The sequence below is a fragment of the Lissotriton vulgaris genome, chromosome 2_2, assembly GCF_964263255.1.
Source record: "Lissotriton vulgaris chromosome 2_2, aLisVul1.2, whole genome shotgun sequence".
NCBI lineage: Eukaryota > Metazoa > Chordata > Amphibia > Caudata > Salamandridae > Lissotriton > Lissotriton vulgaris.
This window is the reverse complement of record NC_141688.1, coordinates 138,960,248-138,977,147: the sequence shown is the minus strand read 5'-3', so window position 1 is coordinate 138,977,147 and position 16,900 is coordinate 138,960,248.

Sequence of the window (16,900 nt, the reverse complement as noted above, 5' to 3'; positions counted from 1 at the left end):
CCAGACGCAAAGAGGTCCAGCGAAGGGTTGTCATTTTTTGTTCGCCCAGACTTTTGCCACACAACTGCTGAAAGACGCCGGAGACTGAGGGAAATGATCAAGCCCTTTCAGGATAAGAAAATGCAGGCCTACCTAATAAACCCGGCACAATTAAAGATAATAAATGAAGGGAGGACTCAATAATTCGCATCAGAAGTAAAGGCACTGGAATTGTTGGACTCTCTGGGTAGCTAGTTAATTATTCTGTCTACTTTATTTTGTGTATGTTAAGCATAGTATAGCATGGTATGGTGGGTGAAAGGACAGCTGGTAGTTGGTAGAAATATGTTATAAGGGGCAATGAGTTCTTTATTTTTCTGAAATTTCTTTTATTTTAGATGTCCTCACTGCTTATGCTGTAAAACCATCACGTGCACAGATTCAGTCTGAGCGCTTCACGAGGGAGGGTACAGGGTTCAGGGGATCTCAGGGGACAGGGGGGAGGTCGGGCGGGAAAGAGGGAGGGAGGGGGTAGAAGGGAGGGGGAGGTGGTCGGGTGGGGGGGTAAACTGCAAAAAAAAAAGAGAATTGTTGGCATAAATGTTCAAGTAATCCGGCATGTGAAAGGCGATCTAGGTAGTAAATGTGTTTGTAGCACTCAAATGGTGGGATCTAAAGAGAAGGTAGAATGTAGAAAGAAGTATGTCCAAACTTAGGATCTGCTCGCTAAATATCGGGGGTCTTAATGACTAGAAAAAAAGAGGGAGGCTTGCCGAGTTTGTAAAAGCCGAACAGATGGACATCTTGTGTTTGCAAGAAACACATTTACCATGGGGGAAAAGGCATTGGTTAAAACTAACTGGTGAAGGGGAAACTTTCTTGCTCTTCTCAGACCTCAACTATAAGGGGTGTGGCTATCATAGGAAAGGTGGGCTTAGGTGGGGTTAAGAGATCTAGGGCAGATATCATGGGCAGATGGGCAGTGTGTGAAGTGAATATAGGCATTACGATCTGTGGGCTATATGGGTCCAATCAGGATGACCCTGGGGTTTTTGCATGCATGGAAAAAGAGTTGATTGGGTGGCCAGCCCCTCTCGTGGTGTGCGGGGATTGGAATATTACTGCAGATTTTGGGGTGGAACAGTATATGTTGGTCGTAAGCCCAGGGTCCATCGTGCTATCTGTTCCATGATGCAATCATATGGATTAACTGATGTATGGGGGAATAAGGAACCGCTAAACCCTGGGTTCACATACTTCTCATATCCATTCCAGAAGTATACTAAGCTGGACTATTTTATGATTTCCGCCACAGAGATCAGTAGGGCAAAGATTCGGAAATTGCCAAAGATAATATCAGATCATAACCCCCTGATCCTTCTTTTAGACTCCCCTAGGTTAGTTAAGAAGCATAGACCCTGGACATTTGATAGGAAATTAATAGCAGATAATGCTTATGTGGAGCATATTAGGATCTGGTCTAAGGGATTCTTCGACGCAAACAGGTTTAGTGCTTCAAGAAATACCGTTTGGGACAGCTATATAGTGGCCTTTAGGGGGAAAACCATCAGCTATGCTGCTCAAAATTGGAAAAAGACCCGCCTAGCAAAGGCAGGAATTAGTGAATAAACTGATAGAAGCAGAGGAACAACATGGTAAGGATATATCGCAGGGTAGGGAGGGGGCAGACAGCCAATCAAGGGTAAGTTCTATCAAGGCGGAGATCAATAAACAAATGGCAAAGAAAGCAGCCCTCGAATACCAAGTACAGAGAAGTAGGCTTTATGAAACAGGGGAGCAGGCAGGTAGAGCGCTCGCACTGCGTATTAGACAAGCTGCATCCAAAAATGTTGTAACCCGTATTATAGAACAGGGCCAGGGCTATGACAAGCCTCTGGAAATCTTGAATGTGTTTAAGAGGTACTATCAAAGACTTTACCAGGAGGAAACACCTGCAGAGATACCAATAGGAGAGTGGGGGGAGACAGGTGTCAGATTGGATCAGGAGGACAGGGATACTCTTGAAAAGGATATCACTCTGGCTGAGCTATTAGGTGCCTTAATCTAGGATCGGGCAAGGCGGCAGGCCCCGAGTATATAAAAAGGTATCAGAGGAAACTACCCCTATCCTTCTCGATCTATTTAATGGAATTTTAAATACGGGCAAAATACCGGAGTCATGGTGCAATACCAATATAGTGGTGTTCCATAAAAAGGGGAAGCCAAAAGAAAACCCGGGTTCCTATAGACCCATATCCCTTATCAACACACATAATAAAATCTATGCAAAAATCTTGGCGGTCCAGTTGGGGAGGATCATTGGGGGTCTGGTCTCTCCCTGGCAGCATGGTTTCATTCCGGGTCGAGGCACCATGGACCACATAAGACGAACAATTACTCTGTTTGATATCCATGCTGCTGGGGAGGCGGGGGTGGCAATGGTCCTCCTTGATGCGGAGAAAGCTTTTGACAGTGTTAGATGGGATTATTTGTGGGAGTGATGGAGGCAAGGGGTTTCGGACCAAGAATCCGAAAGGCTATTCGAGCAATGTATATAGATCCAGTTGCTAAGATCCAAATGATGGGTGAAAGCTCAGAGAAGATATATATAACAAGAGGGACATGGCAGGGGTGTCCCTGTTCACCCATCCTATTTGCCCTTTATATAGGCCCTTTAATACAGCGGATAATGGACTACCCTTTAATAATACCAGTAATTACAAAAGGCTTCGAGACCAAGATCTTGGCATATGCCAATGATTTGGCAGTTCTCTCTGTAGAACCGGATGTGGCCCTAAAGGTATTGGTTGATATTACCAAGACATTTGGCAGACATTCAGGATACCGTCTAAATTCAGAAAAGACACAAGTGCTCTGCTCCCGGAATATACCTAAATTAGACTCGAGGTGTGTAGATGGTATACCTAGGGGTAACGATTAATGCTCAACCTGAGTATATTATTAGGGATAACTTTACCCCTATAATGAAATCCATGGAGGCAGTTTTGAAAAGGATAGACACACTACATTTATCAATAGTAGGGCGTGCTAACGTCCTTAAAATGACCATGCTCCAAAAGATCTTATATATGTTTCGGCCGTCCCATTCCTAATAGATGAAAAAATCATTAAAGCATTAGAAGCCATATTAATGAATTTCTTATGGCAATATGGAAAGGTGAGGAGATTGTTAAAATTTATGTCATTACCGCAGGAAAGAGGTGGCCTGGGGATACCCAATATAAGGTATTATCACTGGTCCTGTTTACTAACCCACATGGCAATTTTATTCGATCCGGTGGATAAGGGACCGAATACCCCATATAGGAACGTTAGCTCGCCGTCAATTTATGAACTGTTACTAGGTAGCGACGCAACCGGGGTACTACTAAGAAGGACAGAGAGAAGGTACTATAAGAAAAGTAGATATAAGACATTAGAAAGTATATGGAGGGTCTGGTCAGCAGTACCGAAATGTTTGGTAATTCCTAAAGTTAACCCTCATACCCCATTTTGGAAGTCAGGGTTGTTCCCTAGTCTATGTAGGGACGGCATGTGGAAACACTGGGAGAGACAGGGTATTTGCACACTGGGGATATTATGGTTAGGGGTGAGATCAGACCCATAGAAGACCTCCAACAGAGATATCCCTTGCTGGGTAATCAAGACTTTAAGTATAATCAAGTTGCACATACAATCAAATCTAAACGGCCCCGTATTGTTCTAGGTAAAATGTGTAGTATACTGGATTATCTGATGAAAGGAGGACGGAGAATCAAAGGTATATATATATATATAACATTAATGGAGGAAATCCAGGATGATATGGGGAAAATGGAGACTGCATGGGCCTCAAGACTGGAAGACCCCGATGTTGACCTGGATAGGGCATTGCAGTTGGGCAAAAGGTTCTTGCGTTCCTCCAACTTAAAAGCACAACATTTTAAAACGCTTTCTAACCTAATATTATACGCCAGCTAAATTATTTGATTAGGGGAAGAGGGAGGATAATAGATGTCCCAGATGTTTGGAGAGTCCGGCGGATCTCAGACACATGTTTTATCAGTGTGAAAAACTTAAGATGATTAAAAAGGAGATTGAGGCTTTCTGGGAGGGGCTGCAAGATATCAAAATAAATCTATCCCCAACACTGATGATTTTAAGCTGTGAAAGTAAGCTTGCTCTAAAAGCTGAGACGGAGGCTCTGGTTTTTATATCAGTAGCAGTGCTTTGTATTTTGATTTCAGCCGCCTGAAAAGATACGGTGGCACCATCTTTCCAGATGTGGTTGACCAGATTCTTAGGTATGCACAATCTAGAGGCTGCCCTCTACGAGATCAAGGGCAAAAGGGTAAGGGAGATGGGTCTGAAGGTCTGGGCACCGGTCGCCGCTTGGTGGGACACAAGGCTGTAGAAGTAATCATATGCTGCTGAATTATAAAATAGGTGCTATCGATTTTACATTGCCCATTTTTTGTATAACCCCCATGTCTATCTTATGAGCATTTATTTATGATATCCCTCCATTTTAAGGTTTCAATGGATTTTATGCTCTTTTATTGCCGGATGCGCTGTATTTAAAATGAATTTAATGTTTTTTATACTCTGCCAATCATTTCTCAATAAAAAATAAAAAAAAATAAAAAAAATGGTAATACACATTAGAGAATTTGGGTAAAACTGTGAGTGGTGTAAATTTCAGGGCAGCTCCAGGATGTTTATTTTAAACAGTTGCTCCAAACTTATGAGTGTCAGTGCATTGTCAAATAATCTGTCTTTGGGAAGAGATCCTTTGCGAATGGGATCTTAAATGAGGGCTTTTGGCAGAGATGAGTTGGCAGCTCATCAAGTTCTCCTCTCAGCCCTCACATCATGTGGGGTGTCCACCTGCTCATTACGTAAGCGTTTGGATGAGGAAGTAGAATCTGAGTAATGGGATTACTAATAAGTAATCATTCATTAGCGCTTTCTAGCCATCAAAAAGAAATTAATTGCATAGCTTTAACTACAAGAAAGAACATTTCAAATCATAGACCACCTCTTTGTGGATGGGGAGAAAACAACCCTTTTTAGTTGACTGATCTGACAATTACAATCTCTATCCACACCAATTGAAACGTTTTGAGCACTAACCTTTCTTTTTACTTCCATAGGGTATAGAATATTATAGAAGCAAGATGTGGTCCTAGAAGATACTTTTCCAATGCCATCTAAACATTGACACTGCCTCAATCCTCCAAAAATATTCAACATCCCCCCTCCCACAGAAAAGAATGGAGAGAGGGACACTAGAATAGCATGAGACTGCTGACACATTGGTGTGGGCCATTGTAAACACATCCAATGGCCCACAGAGCTAAAACAGCAGGAGGCACCCTGGTGATGGATGTATGCAGCCGTTGAGTGCTGGAGAGTAGACAGTGCAGGAGGGGTGGAAAGCGACTGCGGCCTACCATGCAGTTCAGTGGCAAACGAGCTCCTTAGTGGAAAATAGGAGGAACTCCTCACATAGCACCTGGGGGTCAGAAAAAGAAGGGCCCCCTACTAATATTTGCTCTGCTGCAAAGAGGGCAGCATACCAGCGGGGCCTACCCAGGGTCTACATAGAAGGACAAACCCAACCACATAGCACGAGAGAAGATCTCGCCGTGCGGGGATTCGACAAGTGAGGTCTGAGAGAGTGGTATGAAAACAGCAGGGGACCCCAGGCCTGAAGAGTGAAAGACTGAACATGGCGGGTGCCAAGTTAGCAGAGAAAGGAGGGCGTTTTTGTGAGATTGGTGCAGGCATATTTAGTTGTAGAACAAGAGGCTGAGCACTGGAGGTGGAGGCTCCATCTCAGCATGGGCACTGACAGCGTGTGTGAGCAAAATGGGCAGAACAGAGGGCAAGTAGTCCAGACTGTCAATCGAACCCAAGAAAACTTCAAGCTAGCACTCATGGGACCCATAAATGGGAATGGTAGAGGGCTCTAAATTTGGCCCCAACTCAGGGGATAAAGACGTCAATACCCTCCTGATGACCATGAAACAAAGCTTCTCCTCCATAGAAAGCAAAATGGACTCAATGTGCTCTTGGGTTGGCTTCATGGCCAAAAAACAAGAGTAACATGACAGCAGGTACCAGGAAGCAGAGCACACAATTTCTGAATTGAAGGACATCTCGGAGGGCAGAAATGGGCAGTTGGCCCAAATGGAGCACCTCTTAAAAATTATCGCTGTGAAGAATGAGGACTTGGATCCGCGCTCTCGCCGTATCAATGTACGTATTATGGGGATGCCGTAGAGTACCAACACTGGCTGCATGGAGGACTATGTGGAGAGGATAATGAACATATAAAATAAAGGAGGCCCCCTTATCTTATGGGTCTGGGACCAGGGGAGTCTTAGGAGAAAGCACAAAGAGTCCCTTCGGGTAACCACAAAGGTGGTCTCACATATATAAAGATGCCCTACTTTTCTCAGCAATACCAATCACACAATCGAGAACCTCCAAGTATAGAAAAACATAAAAATAAAAAATAAAAATAAAATGTATATTTTTATGTTTTTCTATACTTAGAGGTTCTCGATTATTGTGTGATTGGTATAGCTGAAAAAAGTAGGGCATCTTTATATATGTGAGACCACCTTTGTGGTTACCCGAAGGGACTCTTTGTGCTTTCTCCCGAGAGGATAATGAAGACATTGTTCAGAGCAGATGCCTTCTCGGCACAGCTGGTGGTTGAGAGGGCACATCACTCATTGGGACCTCGACCTCCTCCAGGAGTCCCACCGCGGCTGATAATTGCAAGAGCCCTCAACTATTGCGACTAAGATGTGGCAATCTGCATCTGTAGAGAAAAGCAATTGGAATTTGAATGGAACAGAGTAACATTTTACACGGATTTTACAATGGCTCTGTAGGAGGTCAGGAAGAAGTTTGTAGCTGTTAAACAAAAACTAAACAAGGCCCAGGTCGATTACGCTATGCTGTACCCTGCCCACCTTTGGATCACACACCAGGGGAAACAATTCTTCTATACTGGACCACAACAGGTGGAGGATTACTTGAAGAGAGTTCCTAAGCACCCTAGTGCGGATACCTCATTGATCCCTGTTGCCCCTATCAGAAAAGGGACAATATGGGGAGGACAGTCAAATGGACAGACCAACATCCCAGATTTGTCAGATATTGCTGTTGGAAAATTAGTTTAAGGATATCCACCATGAACAAAATGGAAAATGTGTGATATGAACTACCCAAATGACACCGGACTGAGCATTTCTGTCTCAGTGATGAAGCTGCCGGAGGTAAACAGGACATGATTGAATATCTCATCTGGGCACCCCTCCTCGCTCTACATGGGAGACAGAGAGTGGGAGACTGTGCCCCACCTAAAGTAGATCCCTACTGACCCTATTGGAAGGACTCTGTCAAGTATTGTGGCTTTGATTTCTCTTGTTTTTTTCTTTTCTCTTCCATTATCTTTTCTAATGTTTTCTTCTTAACTCTTTCTTCAACTTCTTTCTCTCCCTCCTTTGCAAGGGGTAGTTTGTTACTGTTAGAACAGAATACATGGTTATCGAAACTGTCCCGGTGTCTCGAACAAAAAGCCCTTTCGCGATGTGTGCTCGTTTGGAGTACGGGCAGGGCAAACCCTGGTGATGCTTGCCTGCTGCCTGAGGAATCGACAGCTTTGTGGGAGATGAGCGCCGGGATAAGATTGCCTGCCCACTTGAGGCGGGGTTTTCTGGGGAGGGGGGCATATTGCTTTGACGATTTAGGGATGTCGATGTGAGAGGTGGGAGGAGGGAGGGGGCAATTACATCATTTTCTTAGCACACTACATGGACACAATAGGCACTGACAGTGGGGATGGAGGCCGCAAAGGCTTGGCAGTCCAGCCCAAACTGCTTGATTCCGGCCCAGGAAAGACATGGATTGGCAGTTCTGGACTGGACTGTTCCCATGAGGCACAGGGTCAAGACTGATTTACATATGGCCATGTCTGAACTGGGGTGGCTTGGTGAGCAAAATAACGATGGATTAAACCCAGATCTGATCTGTGACTGGGGGTGAATGTTTTGCCATTGTGTAATATTCCGTCCATCATATTGTGTGTTTTGTTGTTCACCTTATGTGGGAAGGGTATGCCCAGACGTGGGTCCTGTGCTCACTACGCCACTGGAGTCAAGCTATCCTTGCTGAAGACGGCTGATAGCCAGAAACCGGTCCTAGGATGCTTGATTCCGGTCCAGGAAAGACATGGCTTGGCAGTTCGGTCTGGACTGTTCCCATGAGGCACAGGGTCAAGACTGATTTGCATATGGGCATGTCTGAACTGGGGTGGCTTGGTGAGCCAAAAACAATGGAGTAAACCCAGATATGTGACTTGGGGTGAAGATTTTGCCATTGTGCAACATTCCGTCCATCATATTGTGTGTTTTGCTGTTCACCCTATGTGGGAAGGGTATGCCCAGACGTGGGTCCCGTGCTCACTATGCCACTGAAGTCTAGCTATCCTGGCTGAAGAGGGATGATAGCCAGAAACTGGTCCTAGGATGCTTGATTCCGGTCCAGGAAAGACATGGCTTGGCAGTTCGGTCTGGACTGTTTCCATGAGGCACAGGGTCAAGACTGATTTGCATATGGCCATGTCTGAACTGGGGTGGCTTGGTGAGCAAAATAACGATGGATTAAACCCAGATCTGTGACTGGTGGTGAATGTTTTGCCATTGTGCAACATTCCATCCATCATATTGTGTGTTTTGATAACATACACGTTGCCATGTTACAGGAGACACATGTGGCACATAAAGGGGACCCTACTTTTGCTTCTAGCTGGGCCGCACATAGAAGCTTTTCCATGTACTCCACATATGTCAGAGGAATGACAATTCTAATAAAGAAGATTATGCTGCACGTGGCAGGGGAATCACTACAAAATGCCCAGGGACGATAAAGCATCATGTGGGGAAGGCTGGCCTCATATTCCATCACGCTGGCATGTTGTTATGGGCCAAATGTGGACAATCCCGCATTCTATAATGTTCTCTGGGGAAAGGTGCTGGAGATAGGGTCCACCAACACAGCCTTGGAGCCTCAGGAGGATATATCAAACCCACAACCACATCACTATACAGCCACACAAAAACAGGTGTAGCAGATAATTGCAGACCATTACCTAGTCGAGACATGGCGTCACATACACCCATAGCTACTCGATATTCTGAATACACACATCCTGGTCTACGTTGGATTACTGGATAGTATCCAGGTGATTAGGGTCATGGGTGGATCACGCTCAGCACCTAGTTCCGACATTATCGGACCATTCCCTGATCCGGATCAATCTAGTCCCCCCAGCGTAAAGCACGCCTCACATCACTTGGAGGCTCCCCTGCCCAAAACAATATTAGACACTGTGTTTAGGACAGAGGTGGGGCAAGAGATACAATAATTTTTCCAGCGCAATGTAGGGCCAGTCGCACGCCTCACCACTGTACAGGAAGCATTCAAGGTAATGATTAGGGGTATATGTATGTAGGGGGAGGTGGACTGCTGCAGGACATACGCAATACCCACGTTTGCTTAGAGGCAGACCTAAACAATTGCTTGCTGACTCCACAGCGCAAACACAAATCGCACTTCGGGATGAACTAACTGAGTACAAGGAAACAGCAGTAAGGGTATGACTGTTTTGTGGATGATATTACAGGGCACGTAAATATGGAGAGGGAGAGGGAAAGGGAAGGCTCTTGAGGACCAAATCCGCCATCCTAGATTTGCCAACTATGTGACTGAAAAAAGGATGAGAGCGACAATTTGCATAAAGATACCGTTGGTATCCTCCAGACTTTCACTGCATTTTACTCCGCACTGTACTCCTCTCAGGGGCAACCAATGATCTCCCTGGATACATATTTGGAGGATGTGGCAGTAGGGTGGCTCTCGGAAGCACAACATGGTTTCCTTGCTGCAGAGATCGAGGAGAACAACATTAGTGCAGCAGTTATGCTCTGCCCGTTTTTATTCATATTCCTCCTCACAACTACTGGCGTTACAGGTATAGTGGCTTCCCCAAACAGCCATTTGCGCACGGATTAGTGAACTCGGTCTAGCCCGTGCTTCTTCTTCTGTCATAGATCCTTCCCTTCCTTCCCTTCCTCCGGTTTCCCCCAGGCCTTCCCCTATCTCTCCTCTGCCACTCGTGTCATCCCATCTCTCAGCCTTCCTACTCAACACCAGATCGGCCGTCAAACACCAGTTAGAATTGTTTGACTTTTTGGACTCTGTCAAGCCGGATCTGTTATTTTTGACTGAGACCTGGTTCCGCACGGATTCCCTTCCCAGTGTGTTATCCGCTCTTCCCCCTCCCTATGTCATCCTCAGGGCCGACCGACCCGAGGGCCGAGCATGCGGTGGAGTTGCCCTGATTGCCTGGGCGGACCTCCATTTTCAATTGCTCCCCTCCCCTTCTTTACCCACGGCGGACTGTCTGATTATTCGCTCCACCTTTTACAAGGTCCCTTTAGCGTGTGTCCTTGTCTATCGCCCTCCCCAGTCTTGTCCTCGCTTCCTCCCTGCTATCTCTGATCTTTTGGGAACTCTGGCCATTAATAATTCTTCGATTTTGCTCCTCGGGGATTTCAACTTCTGGCCCAATGACCCTGCGGAAGATGTGGCTTCCCGTAACTTCACTGAACTTCTCCTTAGTCTGAATTTTGTTTCACGTGTCCTTTCCCCCACCCACATTCATGGCCACACTTTAGACCAAATTTGGACCCTTAATATTCCGTATCCCACCCCTTCCGTTCAGCCTTGCGCCTGGTCGGACCACTTTTTGATTTCTTTTTCTCTAGATCATAGCACCTCTTCCACTATCTCATTTTCTAAAGATACTTGGGCGAGGACGAGGACTTGGAACAGAGTTGACATTCCTGTCCTCTGTTCCTCCCTCTCAGCTTTTGACCCTGACCTGGCTGATCTTACGCCATCCAGGCAGTTGGACGCTTTGAACAGCTGGCTCCTGAGGGCTTGCGATCAAGTTGCTCCTCTGAAGCGTGTTAGAGTCAATCGCGCCCATAATGCAAATAAATGGTTCTCTCCCGCCCTGAAGGCAAAAAAACTGGAGGCGCGTCAAGCTTAGAGAGCATGGAGGCGTGCCTACTGTCCCCTCTTGAAATCCCGCTATACCTCCATCCTCAAAGAATATAAAAAGGATATTCTCCTTGCTAAAACAGCCTATTTCTCAGGAAGAGTTCTTGTTGCAGAGAACCAGTCCAGGGAAATATTTGCTATAGTCTGGGAACTGTCCTCGTCTGATAGAGCCTCTCCCAAACTCCCCCCTTCCCAGCTGCTGTGCAACTCTCTCAACGATTATTTCGTTGAGAAGGTTGCCCTTATTAAGGCCAAGATTCCGCCCCCTTCCCCAACCTATTGTGATCCCCAACCTCCCTCCCCTACCTACAATTTGACTCATCTACCTCCCTTGACTAGAGAAACCTTTCTTTCCCTATTGACCCGTGTAAAATCTGGATCCCCTGTGGATATTGCCCCGGCGCACATTCTCCGCAAGCTTTTCACGAGCTGCTATCTTCCCCCCCTCACTTTCCTTAACGACTCTCTTGAACAGGGGATTGTTCCAGCCCTTCATAAAACTGCTATTGTCATCCCCCTTCTAAAAAAATCCAGGAGCTGATCCGGCCTCCCCCTCTAACTATCGTCCCATCTCCCTCCTCCTATTTTTGGCCAAGGCCCTGGAGGCCCATGTCACCGGGTCCTAAGTGCCTTTGTGGAGGAGAGTGGGAGATTTGCTTCCCGGCAGGCCGGATTCCGCCCCCGGCATTCCACTGAGAAGGTGGTTATTTCGGTGATGGACGAGCTCAGAGAGGGGCTAGACACCAACACCCCCCAGGCCCTCGTCCTCCTAAATCTTTCCGCCTCCTTTGACACGGTTGACCATTCCATCCTGCTCACCCGTGTCAAGGCGGCGGGTATCGAGGTCCCAGCTCTGGCCTGGATCAGTTCTTTTCTAAGTGATCGTTCTCAGGCCGTCCATCTTGCTGAATTCACTGCGCCTCCTCACTTGGTCCGGTGTGGTGTTCCCAAGGGTTCTTCTCTCTCTCCTCTATTATTCAATCTTTACATTTTTCCTCTTATTTTTGCACTTCAGCAAATGGAGGTCACCGTGTATGACTATGCTGATGACCTCCAACTCATTTTCAATTCGTCACACTCCCCTACCAGCATACTTAATTTTCAGTCTGTCATGCTGTTCATCAGTGATTGGATGAATGGTAACCATTTGAAATTAAACCCGAACAAGACTGAACTTGTTGTCACTGGTAGCACTCCCAGTCCCTGGTCCCCCAACTTTTGGCCTCCCTCCCTGGGCACTTCCCCCACACCCTCTCCTTCTGTAAAAACCTCAGGGATTTCACTTAATAAACATCTTACTCCTCACTCTCAGATTAGTTCTGTTGTTTCTTCTTGTTTCTTTGCTCTCCGCACTATACGGAAAATATCTCGGTTTTTTTCTGTCCCTGCCCTTAAATTAATTTTGATGGCGATGGTCCTGTCCCCGCTGGACTACGGGAACATTGTATACCACGGCGCTTCTGCTTATGCCTTTCGGCGCCTTCAGCTAGTGCAAAATCAGGCCGCCCGACTGATTTATGGCCTGCCCAGATTCCATCACACCACCCCCCTTCTCCAATCCCTACATTGGCTGCCCATCAAGGAACGGGCTCTCTTTAAATTGGGATGTACCACATTTCAGGCCTTGGCGGGAACTGCCCCCGAGTTCATCTCCTCCGCTATTAGCACCTACTGCCCCAATAGAGAACTCCCCTCTTCCACTAAATTTTTTCTTTCTGTCCCCCGGTTCAAGAAAAAGAAATCAGGGGGCCTGAACTTTAGCGTCCCTGCACCCACCTTCTGGAACTCTCTTCCCTTCCATATTAGATCTATCTCCTCATATCTCGAATTCCGCACGACCCTTAAGACTTTCTTATTTTCTAATGCTTTCCCACCCCAGTAACTCTGTCACCACAGCCATGGGTTAAGTTTCCTACAAGCGCCAAGAAACCGCGTGGTATATGAGCGCTATAAAAATTCCTGTAAATTCAAATTCAAATTCAAAACTTCGGTGTGACATGGCACCCGGCTCAGATGGCCTACCGGCCGATTTTTATTAAGCATATGTGCAGTATTTGGTCCCAATTCCTAAGGGGGTATATGATGAAGCCAGGGAGGATGGGATCCTCCTGCAGACTATGAGGGAAGCAACCATAGTCTTGCTACTTAAGCCAGGAGAGCCAGGGGATAGGTGCAAATCATATCGGCCATTATCTCTTATAAATTGTGACATCAAGATCTTAGCCAAGGTGCTCGCGAACAGACTTAGCTTTCTCATGGGATCACTAATTCTACCTGATCAGACGGGGTTAATTACAGGCCGCTCGTCTTCACATAATATGTGCACCCTATTTTTGCTATTACAGGACCTGGAACCAGACACAAAGTCAGCGGCGGTGTTCCTAGATGCCACCAAGGTGCTTGACTCATTGGAATGGAGCTATCTCATGGGGGTACTGGGTAGGATCAGAGTCACACAGCCCAGGATGATGATCAACAGTGGGTGTTCAGCTCCATTTTCAGTATCACGCTGGACAAGACATCGGTGCCCGCTATCGCCTTTATTATTTGCTCTGGCCATCGAACCATTAGCAGCAAAGATTCACCCAAAATATCACGAGCATGCGATTCGGTATTCCACCCCCCAAATCTTGATATCTCTCTATGCGGATGATGTCAAGTTATATGTGCGAGATCCACAGGGTAGAAGGAACAGTTGCTTCCTAGCCCAATTGATTGTAATTCATCCTAACCCTATTCCCAACCCATCTAAATGAGAGGTGTGCCCATTTTACTTCCTATCCTTCCTATCATCCCACCTGGTTGCTGAGGTACACTGATACACCACCGACACATGCTCTCCATAGACCATCCCCCATCTATGACAATTGGGACCAATTGATTGACATAGCTGTGTTACTGTATAGTACCCTGTGGGTATGACTGAACGTATTATCATTGTTTTGGGCCTACGGACTGGAGAAATGTTATAAATGACCAAGTGCAAATAGCTTAGAAAGTGAGAAATACAAAGGGTCAATTGCAAAGTGCAAGAAAACCAACTGTCATATATACATCATGTCAGTAAGAATTCCAGTAAACAATAAGTCACAAATACAGCACAGAAAATGTAAAGTGATACATTCCAAGTGCCTAGTGTCAAAGGCTCTTCCCTACAAGGATTATACACAGCTGTTACCAAAACATGAAATCACTGGACTACGTCAGAGGGAAAAAACAACCTGCTGCATTAATAAAAAAAAAAGGTCCCAACAGTCTTATAACGTGTGACATACAAGTGCAAAGTGCAAGAAAACCAGCAGTCATACATACATCTGGTCAACACATAGGTGAAATTGTTCTTCTAATATGGGTCTCCGAATGGTTCCTCATATTCAAAAGGCAAGATGGGCTGGAAGATCTTTCTCCTACCTGTTCCTCCAAACTTCGGAATACAATGCCAATTGGTTTGAAAACAGAACCTGACGAAGCCAAACTTATCAAACTTCTTCTTGGAGAACTACAAAGGACAGGGTTTCATCGTATGCGTTATGCAATGGCGCCTGCTACGGATGTACGTTGGTATGTAGCTACAATGATAATGTGACAGTGCCACAGGTGGAGGCTAACCCCACCAGGGAGAGGAGTTGGCCTAATGGCTAGGGCCGATTTACAAAAGGGGGTGGTGATGAACAGAGTGTCTGAATTGAGCAGACCACTCTTACCCAGTCCAAAGATCAGGGCTTGATCCATCACCGTTATTTATCTCACTGCCCCATCCCAGCTCAGAACCTGGCTATATGCAAATCAGTCTGTCCCTGGCCCAGTGCATCATGGGAACAGGGCAGACTAAACTACCAAGCCAATTCTTTACCAGAAAGGAGACAAGCTACCGGGGACCGGTTTCTGGCATTTCAGCCTCTTCGGCCCGGCTTGCTTGAATCCTGATGGAGCAGTGAGAAAGGGACTCATGTCTGAGTATACCCTGCCACACCTATAGTGGCCAAAATTGATTTACAAAAGGGGGTGGTGATGAACAGAGTGTCTGAATTGAGCAGACCACTCTTACCCAGTCCAAAGATCAGGGCTTGATCCATCACCGTTATTTATCTCACTGCCCCATCCCAGCTCAGAACCTGGCTATATGCAAATCAGTCTGTCCCTGGCCCAGTGCATCATGGGAACAGGGCAGACTAAACTACCAAGCCAATTCTTTACCAGAAAGGAGACAAGCTACCGGGGACCGGTTTCTGGCATTTCAGCCTCTTCGGCCCGGCTTGCTTGAATCCTGATGGAGCAGTGAGAAAGGGACTCATGTCTGAGTATACCCTGCCACACCTATAGTGGCCAAAATCGATTTACAAAAGGGGGTGGTGATGAACAGAGTGTCTGAATTGAGCAGACCACTCTTACCCAGTCCAAAGATCAGGGCTTGATCCATCACCGTTATTTATCTCACTGCCCCATCCCAGCTCAGAACCTGGCTATATGCAAATCAGTCTGTCCCTGGCCCAGTGCATCATGGGAACAGGGCAGACTAAACTACCAAGCCAATTCTTTACCAGAAAGGAGACAAGCTACCGGGGACCGGTTTCTGGCATTTCAGCCTCTTCGGCCCGGCTTGCTTGAATCCTGATGGAGCAGTGAGAAAGGGACTCATGTCTGAGTATACCCTGCCACACCTATAGTGGCCAAAATCGATTTACAAAAGGGGGTGGTGATGAACAGAGTGTCTGAATTGAGCAGACCACTCTTACCCAGTCCAAAGATCAGGGCTTGATCCATCACCGTTATTTATCTCACTGCCCCATCCCAGCTCAGAACCTGGCTATATGCAAATCAGTCTGTCCCTGGCCCAGTGCATCATGGGAACAGGGCAGACTAAACTACCAAGCCAATTCTTTACCAGAAAGGAGACAAGCTACCGGGGACCGGTTTCTGGCATTTCAGTCTCTTCGGCCCGGCTTGCTTGAATCCTGATGGAGCAGTGAGAAAGGGACTCATGTCTGAGTATACCCTGCCACACCTATAGTGGCCAAAATCGATTTACAAAAGGGGGTGGTGATGAACAGAGTGTCTGAATTGAGCAGACCACTCCAAAAATATTTTTGTCCACCCTAAGCGTGGAAGGGTATACTCAGATGTGAGTCCCTTGCTCATTGCACCATCAGGATTCAAGCAAGCCGGGCCGAAGACGGCTGAAATGCCAGAAACCGGTCCCCGGTAGCTTGTTTCCTTCCCAGTGTAAGAATTGGCTTTTGTAGTTTGGTTTGCCCTGTTCCCATCATGCACTGGGACAGGAACAGACTAATTTGCATACAGCCAGGTTCTGAAACTGGGATGGTGCAGTGAGCTAAAAAACGGTGTTGGATCTAGCCCTGATCTCTTGACTGGGTGAGAGTATTCTGTTTAATTCAGAGACTCTGTCCCTCACCACCCCTTGTTGTAAATATTTTTGTCCACCCTAAGCGTGGAAGGGTATACTCAGATGTGAGTCCCTTGCTCATTGCACCATCAGGATTCAAGCAAGCCGGGCCGAAGACGGCTGAAATGCCAGAAACCGGTCCCCGGTAGCTTGTTTCCTTCCCAGTGTAAGAATTGGCTTTTGTAGTTTGGTTTGCCCTGTTCCCATCATGCACTGGGACAGGAACAGACTAATTTGCATACAGCCAGGTTCTGAAACTGGGATGGTGCAGTGAGCTAAAAAACGGTGTTGGATCTAGCCCTGATCTCTTGACTGGGTGAGAGTATTCTGTTTAATTCAGAGACTCTGTCCCTCACCACCCCTTGTTGTAAATAT